At 37.3% G+C, this 15,196-nt stretch overlaps 1 protein-coding gene across 5 annotated transcripts in view; it reads left to right on the top strand.

The window, feature by feature from the left end:
* The window catches only part of LOC137245263 (uncharacterized), a 275,054-nt gene that overhangs the window by 216,542 nt on the left and 43,316 nt on the right, over positions 1-15,196 (top strand). The window lies entirely within an intron of this gene.

Here is a 15,196-nt window from a genome sequence, read left to right as displayed (position 1 = left end):
CCGAAACTTGTGTATGATTCCATGAAATCAAATAGGACAAAGTGAAGAAATGGTTTGATTTTGCTAAGTGACAAATAATAACTTCCTCCATCCCTTGTGTTTGATTGGTTTTGGATAGTCGGTTGGTGGCTACGTTGCGTATGTGTGGGTTGTGCTTTGTTGCGCAATAAATATATTCTTAGCTTATACATTGGATGGAATTGATGGCAAACGAGCGCGTCGTATAGGCCTAGCTGGGCCATTAGGCGAACTCTTCGATTATGGCTTGGACTCATATACAGCCGTATTAATACCAGCATGCTTGTATAGCATATTTGGTCGTAGTCCTGTATACTCAGTGGCACCCATGCGCATGTATTATGTGTGCTGGGTGGTGTTTTTTAATGCTGATAGGGGTTCTCAGAATTGGTATAGATAGTGCAACTTGCGGAAATACCTTTTAGTAAATTATGAAATAACGTGCTATTTGTGTTAAATTATAGGAATAAATATGTAGTTACAGGAAGTTAAAGGCTATGCCCAATCTCTTGTTTCCTATCCTTCCCACTCTAACTGTGTATTGTCATTAAAATGTGCTCTGACATTACTCTTGATGGTTAACATTAAAAAAACCAATACAAAGTTCTTGTTCATTGAGGGTAAAATTGAAATTATTTGAATATCGCTCATTATCCTTACAATATTTCAGTAACTGCGAGTAATGTTTGCAAAATTTCTGTTATCTTATTTTTCTTGGTTGATCCAAAAGTAAAAAAGGAATAAATAGTTTTTGCAAGTCTTCATGGAAATTTCAAACTTTTAGAATTTTTGGAGTACAAAAAATGGAAGTTTGTAATGATTTTTGAAAAAAAACTTGTTTCCTGAAGGGTGTTTCACATTTGTTACAATTTTTTTTTTTCCATATAAAAATTTTAATTTTAAACACTTTGTACGGAACAAACAACTGGCCACACTATGGACATATTCGTTTATGTGTGGTTCTTAGATGATCTCTTAACTATTTTATGTATATGTGTTTTCCTCACATGTACGCATGGATGTGACATCCATGAATTTGTAAAATGTCGTTTCCACTTTTAGTTGTCTTGTGTGGAAAATATTAGGATATTCAAATTGGGATTTAAGTTATTCAGACCGGTTCTCCGGAATCGAAAGTATTTAGCCCATTAAGCACAGATCATTACATTATTTTCCCCACAAATAAGTTTTATTAAATTATTCGTTTTATTGGGAAGATTTATTACAACGTTTTGCTGGACTATTTGTTTATGTAGTATAATAAATCTCAATTTGAAAACTCCTATCAAAAATTGTCCCACCCAAGCAAAGCGATTCCGGCCGAAAGCAAGCCGACGTGTTCTCAATTTCGATCGATCGATTCTTTAGCGTTTTTTTTTTTTTATGCAAAATTGCAATTGTCTTGTTGCCTCTGCATTTCCGAAAACCATTGGTGCTGGCATTTTGTTCAAATTTTTGCACAATTTTAATTTAACTAAAACCAAAATAAATAAAAACAGCTGTTTCGCTTTATTATCGACTCGATATGAAAAACGATACGAAATCAGCTTGGAATCGATTTGTTTAAATCGGAACTGAGAACACCAAAAAGAAATCGACTCGGAATCAACCCCGCCTGACCTTTCAAAGCGAGTCGGAATCCAGAACAGGCCGGATTGCTATTCAGAACACCACCTTGTGTTTCTTACAGCCAACCCAATATAAACGCACGCAAGTAATTTTCTGTCAAAAAATGTCTCATGTACATACAAGTTATATGAGAGCAACCCAAGTTGAATTTGCTGCGCGAAAAACTAACTCGATTTCCAATTTTTGTTCTGCGTAACATTTAGATTCGACGTTTGCACACATGCTTTACATTGTCGCAACGCATGCTTATTTGGGTTAGGGCAAAGAACGCCGTGCGGTTTTATTGGGCCGGCTTGTTAAACATTTATTTGCACTTTTACACCTTTACGACGTGTATCTTAATTTTATATTCGAAAATACTTTTAAATTTGAATGTGTGGTTGCTAATTCAATTGTATTCTGGGGCAGATAGTGAGTCTGCGTTAGGGTATGTTGGCCTTGTTCAGGGGAATGAGAGCAGGGTTATCTGGAATAAAGGGATATGGACTATTAAAGTTCATTTCCCTTGTCGTTGGGCGGAAGTAGTACCAATTTCGCGATTGGTCTCGTAATTTGTCCCTTCATTGTATGAACGTCAACAACACGTACACGGTTATCGAAACCTGGGTGTGTGTTGACGACTCTCCCTATTTTCCACTCGTTCGGTTGTAGGTTATCCTCCTTGATGACGACTAGGTCCCCCGGTTTTAAGTTGGATTGTGGATGTTTCCATTTATACCGTTTCTGGATCTCGGTGAGATATTCCGATTTCCATCTTTTGCAAAAGGTTTGATGAAGGGCTTTCATCTTTTGCCATCGGTTTACAATGGAGGCAGGGTTTTCACTACAGTCGAGTTCAGGTGGAGCTAGAAGATGCCCACCTACGAGAAAATGGCCTGGAGTAAGCGGCTCCAGGTCGGAAGGGTCGTTGGATGAGGGACTTAGAGGTCTCGAGTTGAGGCAGGCCTCAATTCGACATAAGAGGGTTGTAAACTCTTCGAAAGTATATTTATGATCGAACGCGATCTTTTTAAAGTGGGTCTTAAAACTTTTTACCCCCGCTTCCCACAAACCTCCCATGTGAGGAGCGCTTGGCGGTATAAACTGCCATTCTATAATGTGATGGCTATATTTAGTCAACGTTCCGTCCCTTGCTTCACGCAGAAATGCTTTAAACTCGGATCGTAAAGATCGAGAAGCTCCGACAAAGTTAGTACCATTGTCGGAGTAAACGTTTTTTGGACAGCCTCGTCTGGATACGAATCTGGCGAAGGCAGCTAGGAAGGACCCGGTACTAAGGTCGTTTGTCGCTTCTAGATGGATGGCTTTCGTCGAAAAGCAGACAAACAGGCAGACGTATCCTTTCGAAATTCGACATCCCCTCCCTCTGTAGGATTTTATATCGAATGGTCCCGCGAAATCTACCCCGGTGTTGGTGAAGGCCCTAGAAAAGGTGGTGCGTTCCTTCGGAAGGATCCCCATAAGTTGCGTTTGTGTCCGCTTCCTGTAAATAGTGCAGACTTTGCAGTTGTGGATAACCGACCTTATCATTATTTTAACACGTGGGATCCAGTACTGAGTGCGGATATGACGTAGCATCAGCTGGTTCCCTCCATGCAGGGTGGTCTCATGAGAGGATTGGACTATAAGTCTGGATAACCTGCAAGTGTAAGGAAGAATAATGGGATGACTTTCATTATGGGACATGTCTTTCGATGCCCCTGTCCGCCCCCCAGTTCGAATGATGCCTTCTTCATCTATATATGGGTTCAGGGGTAAAATCTCACTCTTCCCATTTATAAGTTTTCCTGACTTCAAATTTGCGTACTCTTCTTGATAATGTTGCCTCTGGCATATGCTTATCAATCTTCGTGTTGTTTTTTCTATTTCGTCAGGAGCTATCGAATGAGAATCCCTTTTAAAAGAGGCTTTACTTGTTGGGTGCGTATTCTGGAAAAACCGAAGAATATAGGATATAACCCGCAAGGCCCTTGGTAAATCGGAAAACCTATCTAGAATATCAAAGTTATTTTTGACCGAAGTTGTATGAACTTTCACCCTCTTTTCCTCCATATTCGTATTGTAATCTTCTTCTTGTGTTGGCCAATTTTCGTTGTCTTCTTGTAACCAAGAAGGTCCCTGCCACCACAAAGAATTGTCGATTAGATCCGAAGCGTAGAGGCCTCTGCTCGCCAAATCTGCAGGATTTGACGCGGAGTCTACGTGCCGCCATACCTTGCCTCCTACTTTATCGATGATTTTAGTTATTCGATGTGCCACAAACGTTGACCACGAACATGGTGGTTTTCGGATCCATGCCAGTACTATAGTCGAATCTGTCCAAAGGGTTACTTTAATGTTTGAAAGTTGCATATTTTCTATGGCCGACTCTATAATTTCTGCAAGTAGGACTGCGCCGCAGAGTTCCAGTCGTGGCAATGATATGGTTTTGACCGGGGCTACTCTCGTTTTGGCCATCAACAGGTTGGTGAAGACTTGATCCTTTGTTTGTACCCTCAGGAAAACAGTGGCGGCATATGCTTTTTCCGAGGCATCGCTGAATCCATGTATTTCGACATTGTCCTTCAATGTGTAGTGAACCCATCGCGGTATGCGTATATCGTTGATCTTTTCGTAGTCCGTCATGAATGATTGCCACCGATGTAGAGTAGTTTCAGACACATCTTCATCCCAGCCTGTCCCTTCCAACCAAATATTTTGCATTATTATTTTGGCTACAATTACAACTGGTGCCAGCCAGCCAAGAGGGTCGAAAAGTTTTGCGATCGCAGAAAGTATTGACCTTTTTGTTACGGCGTGGTTATTGTCAAAGGGTTTCGCTGTGAAGTAAAAGTAGTCGAAATGGGCGTTCCACCTGATACCGAGTGCTTTTACCATGCTGGTGTCTTCAAACTCAAGAAAATCCTCCCTTAATAGGTGTTGCTTCGGTATACCCTGTAGGATTTTCTTGCAGTTGGACGTCCATTTTCGCAATGGGAAACCTGCCGATTGCAATGCCAATGATATTTCGTCCCTTGCCTTGATTGCAATTTCGATGCTGTGTCCACCGGCGAGTACGTCATCAACGTACATGCAATTTCGCAGTATATCTGCTGCCATTGGATGCGATGTCTCCACGTCATCAGCTAGTTGGTGCAGCGTTCGAATCGCAAGATACGGAGCACAATTAACCCCAAAGGTTACCGTTTTCAATTCATAAATGTTAATTGGGTTTTTGGGGCATTTGCGAAATATGATTCGCTGATATTTTGTTTGGTCTTCATTGACCCATATTTGGCGATACATTTTCTCTATGTCGCTGTTAAATACGTATTTGAACAGCCGCCAACGTAGTATAAGAATTGTCAGGTCGGATTGAAGAATCGGACCTGGATATAAGGCATCATTTAGACTTTTGCCATTAGTGGTAGGACAAGATGCATTAAATACGACTCTTTGTACTTCCGTCCTTTATAACAGCATGGTGAGGTAGGAAGTAACAGTCATTTGAGTCTGGCGAAATATTGCCTATTTGTTTCATGTGCCCTAAAGTTTCACATTCGGATACAACTCTATTGTATTCCGTTTGAAGGACTGGGTTTTTCGCAAGTCGTGTCTCGTTGCGATAGAATTGAGAGCACGCACTTCTTAATGAGGGGCCTAAGTTAAACTCTTTCCTAAAGGGTAAGGAGACTACGTATTTGCCATCGTTGTTCCGAACTGTTGTGGATTTGTATAGCTCCTCGCAGTAAGTGTCATCGTTATTGATGCTCCTTTTCTTTGGAATTTCCTCTCTCTCCCAAAAAGCCGCCAATTGTTTATCTAAAGTGACCTCATTGAAATACGAAACTAGGGTCTTATTTGTATCAACCGCATCTGTCCGGCCTGTCAAAATCCAGCCGAACACCGTTTCCTGTGCTATTAATGTGTTTAGCACGTCCTTCCTGATCCGCATAGCATAATTTGGGGGTATATGTCTCCGCCCAGAATTAAGTCGACTGGCTCATTGACAAAGAATCTTTTGTCAGCCAGTACTAAGTCAGGGAATGCTTGCCTAGTCATTGCGTTTATTTGGCAAGTTGGAAGATTCTCTGTTAATTGTGGTAAAACCAGCATGATCGTATTGATCTCGATTAATGGGTCTGTTGGTGACCGCAATTGTATGTTGCACGCTTCTTTTACTTGTGCAGACATTGTATTACTGATGCCCGAAACTTGGGCATGCAGGTGTTTGGATGGCAGATTAATTCTGTGCTTTAGTTTCTCGGTAATGAATGAACATTCAGATCCCGAGTCTATTAGGGCTCTCGCCGAATAGTCAACACCATTAAAATGAATATTGACCTGAGCTTTCCCTAGTAATACCCCTTTATTTGTGTTTGCGAAACATGAGTTCACATTATTAATCGGAGCGTTTTCTCTTTCAGCATTACGTCGTATTTGAGCTTCCCGTGAGGTAGATGCTCCGATAGTGTCAGGAGTATTTGTTGGTTTTGGCTGATTCGAAATATGAAGCAGCGTATGATGTCTTAAATGACATGTGGCACAGTTCATTTGACTGGTGCACTTTGTCACCGAATGGCCAGCAGAAAGGCAGTTTATACACCCACGGCTGCTCTTAATTTGTTCAAACCGTTTATTGGGTGTTAAACGTAAGAACTTTTCACACTTTGAAATTCGATGTGCAGGACTTTTGCACATCTTACACGTAGGTTTGGCTACTGTTGCACTTGCCTGGTAGGACCCTAATCGTTTCGACGATGTATCTGCCGAGGAACGAGAAGCATGTGGCTTAGAGGGTTTTGAAACCGTATCCCCTCTTATATCTACGACAGTTTCCAACGTTTGGAATCTGCTGGATAAGAATTTATCCATATCTGCCCATTTTGAAATTTCTGTTTTATTTTCTATGGTTTGTTCCCATAGAGCCAGTGTGGTTTCTGGCAGTTTTGTGGAGCACAAATACGTTAGAATTGCATCCCAGTTTGATATGTCAATCTTGTGACATTGAAGCGCTGAGATACAATTGTTTATTTCACGTTGCAGTTTTTTAATGGAGCTACCGCATTCGCTCTCAACTGCTTTTAAACTAAAAAGAATTTTTAATTGGGCATTGACCAAGATACGTTTGTTTTCGTATCGGTCACATAAATTTTTCCACGCTGTATCGAAACCGTCTGTTGTTAAGGAACACCGTTCCACTATCTCTTTGGCCTCCCCTTGAGTTTTTTGCCTTAAATAGTATAGTTTTTGCACTGCATGGAGTTTACTATTATTAATATATATGGCAGTGAACATGTCCCTAAAAGACGGCCATGAAATATAGTCACCTTTGAAAATATCCGTATCACATGCTGGCAGGCGCACATGATATTCCATATTATCTGAGACATCTACTTTCTTATCTTTCTTTTCAAAATTTTCCAAAAGCTCAGCTATTGCCGCCTGACACTTTAGGAAGCTGAAATAGCACATTTTATGCTTCTTCTTGATAGCCGATAAGTCCTTTGAATCAAGCTCTGATGAACCTAAGAGCTTTTCGTATGTCACCTTCGTAGCTTCCCACAGAGTTTTTAACTCATCCCTTTGGTATATTAGGGAGTGTTTACTGTGTTGTGAAGGTGACATGTCGTTGAAGTCATTTTCATACTCCGTCACTGCATCTGCTTGGCGTGTATAGGTCTCCATTGTGGATAAAAATAAAAACCCAAAAGTTTATACAGAAATTGCCTTTGCAGAGAGTAGTGAGTGGAAAATGTCGCCAAAGGACAGAACTTGGAAGTGATAATGTGACAAGTGAAAGTATTTGGTGTATGCGTATGTGTGCACAAATTTACCAATTGATTGTGTAAGCCGATAAGTTATGGCTAACGTGAAAAGGACTGTACAGAGGCTTATGTGCCAAGTGGGATAAGTACAATTTCGTGGTGGCAACGGCGCGCACCCACGTAAATGTTAAGGAAAGTGCTAATGCAGAATTGCTACTGAATTGTCTAAGCCAATAAGTAATGGCTAGTGCAAAAATGGTGTCAGTGGAAGAAGACAAAAAATATATGTACGCTTGTTATGGACTTTTTGGTAATTTAACCAAGGAATGTAAACTTTTATATAACCAAATTAGATCAGTCAAAACTGATTTGTATATTGCCGCAAGTGAGAATAATAATTCTTCAGTTTTTTTTTTTTTTTTATTTTTTTAATAATTGTGCCAGGAATAAGGCTATTGGCCACCCAAACAACAACAACAATATGTGTGTATTACACTAAGTGCACTTTGTGCTATAGCAACAAACTAAATTGCAAACGTATTGCCCGTGTAAATAAGTGCAAGTGATTTGTATGTGAGAAAAAATTTTATTTGATTAAATGTGCGCCTAAATTAAATTTACAGGCTTCTGAATAAGTAACCTTAACAAATGGAATTTTTGTGCTGTGGATTAAATGAATTTTTTCAGATAAATCCTGCAAATGTGAAAATAGAAAAGTGGCGCAAAGCGGTGTTTGAGGTTATGTTAACCTTTTAGAGCATTGTTGTGCTACCTTGAGCTGTGTCCGGAAAATCTTACCGCTGGTGGGGGATTGTTCCGGATAGTCACAAGGCGTGTTGCACAAACTTTAAATAACTGCGTTAAGCGCCTTTTGTCCTATTTTTGCACAAAATAAGACTTCTCACTTCACGAACAAAAAATCACTTGCACTGTTTAATATAAAGTCACTTTGTAATTTTTAATTTTATTTTGAAATTTTAGTAAAGATGAAATTAAAAGAAAACCCTACCTAGCACGGAATATTTTTAAACCACGTACCTTTTATCAAAGTGTTGATCCGGACAATCGAATGTGATTTAAATATTGTTGGATGTTTCCAAAAGGTACCACCAAAAATGTATCAGTTGTTGTTGTTTAGAATATAAAATCGCTGGTATCACCAAGAAAATTGTATCACCATGGACAATTGCTGATATTTGCTGTTGAAATTTTTGGTTTTTCCTGTGTATTCTCACGAGTTTGGTATGCTTCCTTGCTTTAATGCCTAGAGAGTTGAGTGGACTGTAAGTGTGTGACTGGTTCTCTTTACCGGCGCGGTAAGGACCATGAACAAATGCGTGGTGGCAACGGCGCGCACCCACGTATTTGTTAAATAATAGTTAAGGCGAAAAAGGGGGAAGAAAATAAAAACACCAAAAAGATTTCGTATTAATAAAAAGAATTCACAAAGTGCTTTTATTTATATAAATACAACAAGTGTTAAGAAAAGGTTTAACAAATGTTGTGGAAAATGATATATATGTGATAATAATTTTGAAAAGTTGAACTTACGTGAACGGGCGATTACGTGTTCCTTTGCTGGCTGCTGGATTAAAAGAGGACGAGCCTCTTTGCAACATGAGCCGATGAACCCGAGATACAGCTCCTTCGTTGGGTTTCCCGGCAACAAAGTTGCTATACCGCGGGCTCACAGCGGTAAAAATCTAAGATACATGCGTACTACCACTCACACATGCCTGTGTGTATTAGTGATCACAAGCATATGCGGGTGGTAGTAAACGAAGGACAGAAGAACATTATGTTACGAGGGAGGGGAGATATATTTAGGCCTGTGGCCTAAACATACACAATTAATTGATATTGAATCTTTTATCACTATGATCGGTTTTATGGGATAAATATTAAGTATATACAGCAGCGATTATGAAAATAGCAGTGGACATTTTTATCAAATTTTGTCAATTTAACCTATTTTTTTATATTCGAAATTTAATGAAATGACTAGAGTTTGCAAGTGAAATTTAAATCAAAAACGTTTTCAAAAATATTCCAAAAATTCAAGAAAATTTTATATAAATTTCTAAGCTTTTAGTTGGATTTTTCTAAAGCTGAAAATCTTTGAAAATTATGTTTTAGTTTTTGACATTTGAAGAGCGTTATCGATTTTCTTCCATTTAAAAAATAACACTATTTGCTCTTCGTATGCAGCAAAATATTAAACAAACAACGGAAAAACAAAAACCAATATTGACATATCTCCGAAGAAATTTAACTCGAACTGCTCAACCAGTTTTCGTCATGCTCCTTTTTTTACAAACTCGCGGGGCCTTCGTATTTTATGCAAGCGGGTGAATTTTCGTCTAGAAGCTTTTCGTGGAAAAAATACACTGGGATGGTACCACCACCCTTCGGAATAGAGGCTGCCAAAAACTATGTAAAAGTCTTAAGAGACCTCCAATTTTTATTTTGTTACAACAAAATTTATTGGGCATAAAAATCCAGAAAAATTTAAATTAAATGTTTGAAATTTTTCCACATATTCTCAAATTTTCCATTTTTCAAAAAATCGTTTCTCAAACAAAAAATTATGAATGTTGCCTAAAGTTTTTAAAAATAAATTAAGCTAAGCTTAACTATTAAAACTTAATAAGAGCTGCCACTACAATTTCTTTGTTCTGCCTGTGACCAAGCCGAACGACTCTTCCGGACAACAATTTATGCCACATACATAAATATCTTGTGAAAATCCATGCTTTTATATGTAACAAGTAAGGAAGGTTAAGTTCGAGTGTAACCGAACATTACATACTCAGTTGAGAGCTACGGTGACAACATAAGGGAAAATAACCATGTAGGAAAATGAACCGAGGGAAATCCTGGAATGTGTTTGTATGACATGTGTATCAAATGAAAGGCATTAAAGAGTATTTTATGAGGGAGTGGGCCATAGTTCTATAGGTAGACGCCATTTAGGGATATCGCCATAAAGGTGGATCAGGGATTACTCTAGAATTTGTTTGTACGATATGGGTATCAAATGAAAGGTGTTAATGAGTATTTTAAAAGGGAGTAATCCTTAGTTCCATATGTGGACGCCGTTTCGAGATATCTCCATAAAGGTGGACCAAGGGTGACCATAGAATTTGTTTGTACAATATGGGTATCAAAAAAAAAGGTGCTAGTGAGTATTTTAAAAGGGAGTGATCCTTAGTTCCATAGGTGGACGCCGTTTCGAGATATCACCATAAAGGTGGACCAGGAGTGACCCAAGAATTTGTTTGTACAATATTGGTATCAAATTAAAGGTATTAATGAGGGTTTTAAAAGGGAGTGGTGGTAGTTGTATAGGTGGTCGCTTTTTCGAGATATCGCCATAAAGGTGGACCAGGGGTGACTCTAGAATGCGTTTGTACAATATTGGTATCAAATTAAAGGTATTAATGAGAGTTTTAAAAGGGAGTGGTGGTAGTTGTATATGTGAAGACGTTTTCCAGATATCGACCAAAATGTGGACCAGGGTGACCCAGAACATCATCTGTTGGATACCGCTAATTTGTTTATATATGTAATACCTGCCAAGATTTCTAGGGTTTTTTATTTCGCCCTGCAGAATTTTTCATTTTCTTCTACTTAATATGGTAGGTGTCACAACCATTTTACGAAGTTTTTTCTAAAGTTATATTTCGCGTCAATGAACCAATCCAATTACCATGTTTCATCCCTTTTTTCGTATTTTGTATAGAATTATGGCATTTTTTTTCATTTTTCGTAATTTTCGATATCGAAAAGTGGGCGTGGTCATAGTCGGATTTCGTTCATTTTTTATACCAAGATAAAGTGCGTTCAGATAAGTACGTGAACTAAGTTCAGTAAATATATGTATGTACTCACTTTCCTCCAAAACAAAAACTATTAAAAAGCAGGATGTTTCAAACTAGCAGCATTTTCTTTTCTTAACTCTTAAGTTGCTGTAAGTCTTTAAAGTTTTAAGTGAATGTATAATAATATATAATATTGAAAATTTGTATGTATTTAATTTTTCTGTATTTGCTGCTATGTTATATCTTTAGATGAATAAGTAAATTTCTTTTTTTTTTTTTTTTGTAACATTTCTGTATAACTAAATCAGATTGACGTACTCCCTAGAAGACTAACATGCCAACCTAATAAAAACGCATTGCCTTTGCGTAGCGCACGCACATAAACTAATTGTTAGCCCGAACAGAAATAAGCATGCGTTGCGACAATGTAAAAAAAGTTCCACTACACATACCCAAAAAAATAATTTTCGAGCCTGCAAAAAAAATTGGCGAAAGGGTAAATTTTTCGACCAAAATACTCCTCAAAGCCCTAAAAATATTTTTATTTTTTTTAAACTATTATAAAAACGGTGCGATAACAGTTTTTTGAAAAAAAAAAAATATTTTTAGGGCTTTGAGGAGTGTGTTAGTCGAAAAATTTACCCTTTCGCCATTTTTTTTGCAGACTCGAAATTTTTTTTTGGGTATACGTAGTGGAACTTTTTTTCCTAAGCCCAAATCCTATCGAAAACTCGATGGCGCGATATCGGTTAACTTTCGTCCATACAAATCGACCCAGGTTAATGTGTGCAAACGTCAAATTGAAATGTCACGCAGAACAAAAATTAGAAATCGAGTTAGGTTCTCACGCAGAAAATTCAATTTCGGTTGCTCTCATACAAGTTGTATGTGCATGAGACATTTTTGACGGCAAATGACTTGCGTGCGTTTATATTAGGTTGACTTCTAAGTTTTCCTTTTACAAACTCTAAATAAATAAATAAATAAATAAATAAAAAAATAAAATCAACTATGAACTTAACAAAACATAACATAAGGCAATATTTTATATGTGATTCCAAATTTCACATTTTTCCGTTTAGCTATTTTTTGTTATATTATTATATTATATTGTTATATTATTATATATTATTTTGTTTTGCTATGTTATATTAGTTATATTATGTAGTGTTATGTTATATTATGTTTTGTTTTTTTATATGTTATGTATTGTTATTTTATGTACGGTAATGTCTTGTGATGTAATTTATATTGTGTTTTGTTATGTTTGGTTTTTTTATGATATCTTATATAATTTATGTTTTGATATGTTATCTTATCCTATGCTTGGTTTTATTATGTTATATTATATTACGTTAGGTTATGTTTAGGAAAGTTATGTTATATTATGTTGTGTTATGTTGAGCTATGTTTCATGGCGATGTAATATATCGTAATTTAATGTTAAAATTTTTTTTTTTGGGGCGTATTACTTTAGGTTATGTTAGATTACGCTAAATTATATTGTGCTAAGGTGTTCTTTGTTATAATATATTATAATACATAATTACCATAGTTTGTGAAATCGTAGCCATAAACGTATAAACAAAAATATACTACAACCTTAATTAAACCGTGACCATAACTGCAATTATAGCCTAAATTATAACCATAAATGAACCATGCCCAAAACGTTTTACTTCAACTCAAATCGCTATCCTAACAGTAACAACGCTAAATGGTAGCGGCACCATAAATTGTGGGTCTGCCTGATTTTCGTTCCCGTCTTTGCCATCATTATCTTCATTATTCTTCTTGAACTTTTTTCTCTCGCCCCTCGCCCTTCTGCATGGACCATGACAGCAGCATATGAAGCGGCTTTGGGAGTGTTCGAGAGAAAAGTTCTTCGAAAGATTTATGGACCTCTACGCGTTGGCGATGGCGAGTACCGAAGAAGATTTAATGATGAGTTGTAGGAGCTATATGCAGACATCAACATAGTCCAGCGAATTAAAACGCAGCGGCTGCCCTGGCTAGGCCATGTTATACGAATGAAAGATGATGCTCCGGCCAAGAAAGTGTTTCTATCGGAACCCGCCTATGGAAGCAGAGGTAGAGGGCGGCCTCCACTCCGTTGGAAGGACCAGGTGGAAAACTATTTAAACTCGCTTGTTGTGACCAATTGGCGCCGGTTGGCGGAGCGAAGGAGCGACTGGCGCGCCTTGTTGGACGGCCATAACCGTTTAGACGGTTAAGCGCCAATTAAGTAGGTAAGTAAGTTTGGAAAAATTTAGACAACGCGACATCAGGACTTACTAGGTAAAGCTGTTTCGATTATATCCATTCAATCTCTTTAAATCTCTGTCCAGAGAATTATAATTTGATTTGGAAAAAATTTACATAATGTGTAATTTTCGTTTCCTTTCATTATTCTTCCCCTAACCCTTCATATAAGTTTCAATTTCTTTATTGCTTATTCTCCTCAGCATTGTTTGTAATTCTTATTACTCTTATCAACTGAACCATGCATTCTTACTCATTCTAAGGCACATCCCAGGACTAATCAATTTCAGTATATTTCGAAACACATGAGTCAAACTTTATATAAACCGAAACAAACTATTCATTGGAATGAGGATTATGCTATAATTATTAGGTGAATATGACAGATTTTAAGAAACATCTTCTTATTTTAAATGACTTGCTCATTTACCTGACGCCGGATACATGTGTGATATATACAAACGTAGATACGCTATGAGTAAACTATCATTCCGATTCGTAGAAATGGAACAAAATTATTCAACAAGAAATTAGCCACTCAAGGAATATATATTTTTCCAGGTTCAACCTTCACTCAAAATTGTAATGATACTGAAAACCTGCACTAGTGCTAAAATAGGATCACTTTGCATTTTCAGCTTTTATTATTTTTAACTAGAAAATTTCAAATTTTCCATGTATAAATTAAACAGATGTATGTTTTTAACGGAATAATATTACTATTGGATTCATCCATGTTTCTGGTGCCTTCTGTTTGTGGTTATGACAAGCATTGTACATTTGAGTATTTCACATGTTTATCCAAATATGTGAATGTGTGTGCTTCATATAAAAAATTTCCGACAAATGAGCAAGCTCAACTACATACACACAAAATTGTTGCACATGATAGGGTTTCCACTAAAATTTACTATAGACATTTTTTTGTTGGCTTTTTATGCTATTACGTAGAATTTCCAATTCTCAGTTGCCCACCAAAAGAGTCACTGTGTATTTAAATTAAAATACTCATACATTTACCCATAATATTGTTGGCCTTGCATGCGTTTGCAACAACAGAAAATGTGTCTACAATGAATGCGTTAGTTGTAGCAGTCATATGGTGCGCCTATACTCACGGGAGAACTGTCAGTGATACCGCTAGACTCGTATCTGGTGCATAATTGAAATAACCATTTCGTCATTACTTAAATGCTGCTCGTGTTCTAATTCTGGATTTTATGGCGTGTGTAAAATCTACAACTTAAAGGCAACACAAAAAACAAAAACACAACGAATTATTGAGGCCGTCACGCAACTTATAACGTACCTCCAATTTATATACATATACAAGCAAACCCTGCAGTCGTTGTTCTGGCATAACACTAGTCTATCTGCAAAACTTTTAAGAAGTTTTTACCTCATATTCTCCCTCCACATCTGCCTACCTTTTCTTTATCATTTTATTCACTCCTCTCTCTATGTTTATTTCTCCCTCTCCGTCTTTTCCATTCCTTCTTTCTTCTCTAGCTCCTTCTACCTCTCCCGCTCCATCTATCCCTATATCTCTATCTTCAACTTACTCTATCACATTCTCAGTCCCTTTCTCCTTCTTTCATTTTTCTTCTCTCTATCTCTTTTTATTTTTCTCCATCCCTTATTCTTAGTTCCGGGATGGTATGTCTTTTCAAATGCTGTTTTATAAAAAAAGTAAAAACAAAAAAACTTTGACAAGTAAAC

Source organism: Eurosta solidaginis, chromosome 3 (genome assembly GCF_040869045.1).
Source record: "Eurosta solidaginis isolate ZX-2024a chromosome 3, ASM4086904v1, whole genome shotgun sequence".
In the NCBI taxonomy this organism is placed as follows: domain Eukaryota; kingdom Metazoa; phylum Arthropoda; class Insecta; order Diptera; family Tephritidae; genus Eurosta; species Eurosta solidaginis.
Note: the sequence above shows the minus strand (reverse complement) of the source record. Positions and strands in the feature narration are given on the sequence as shown.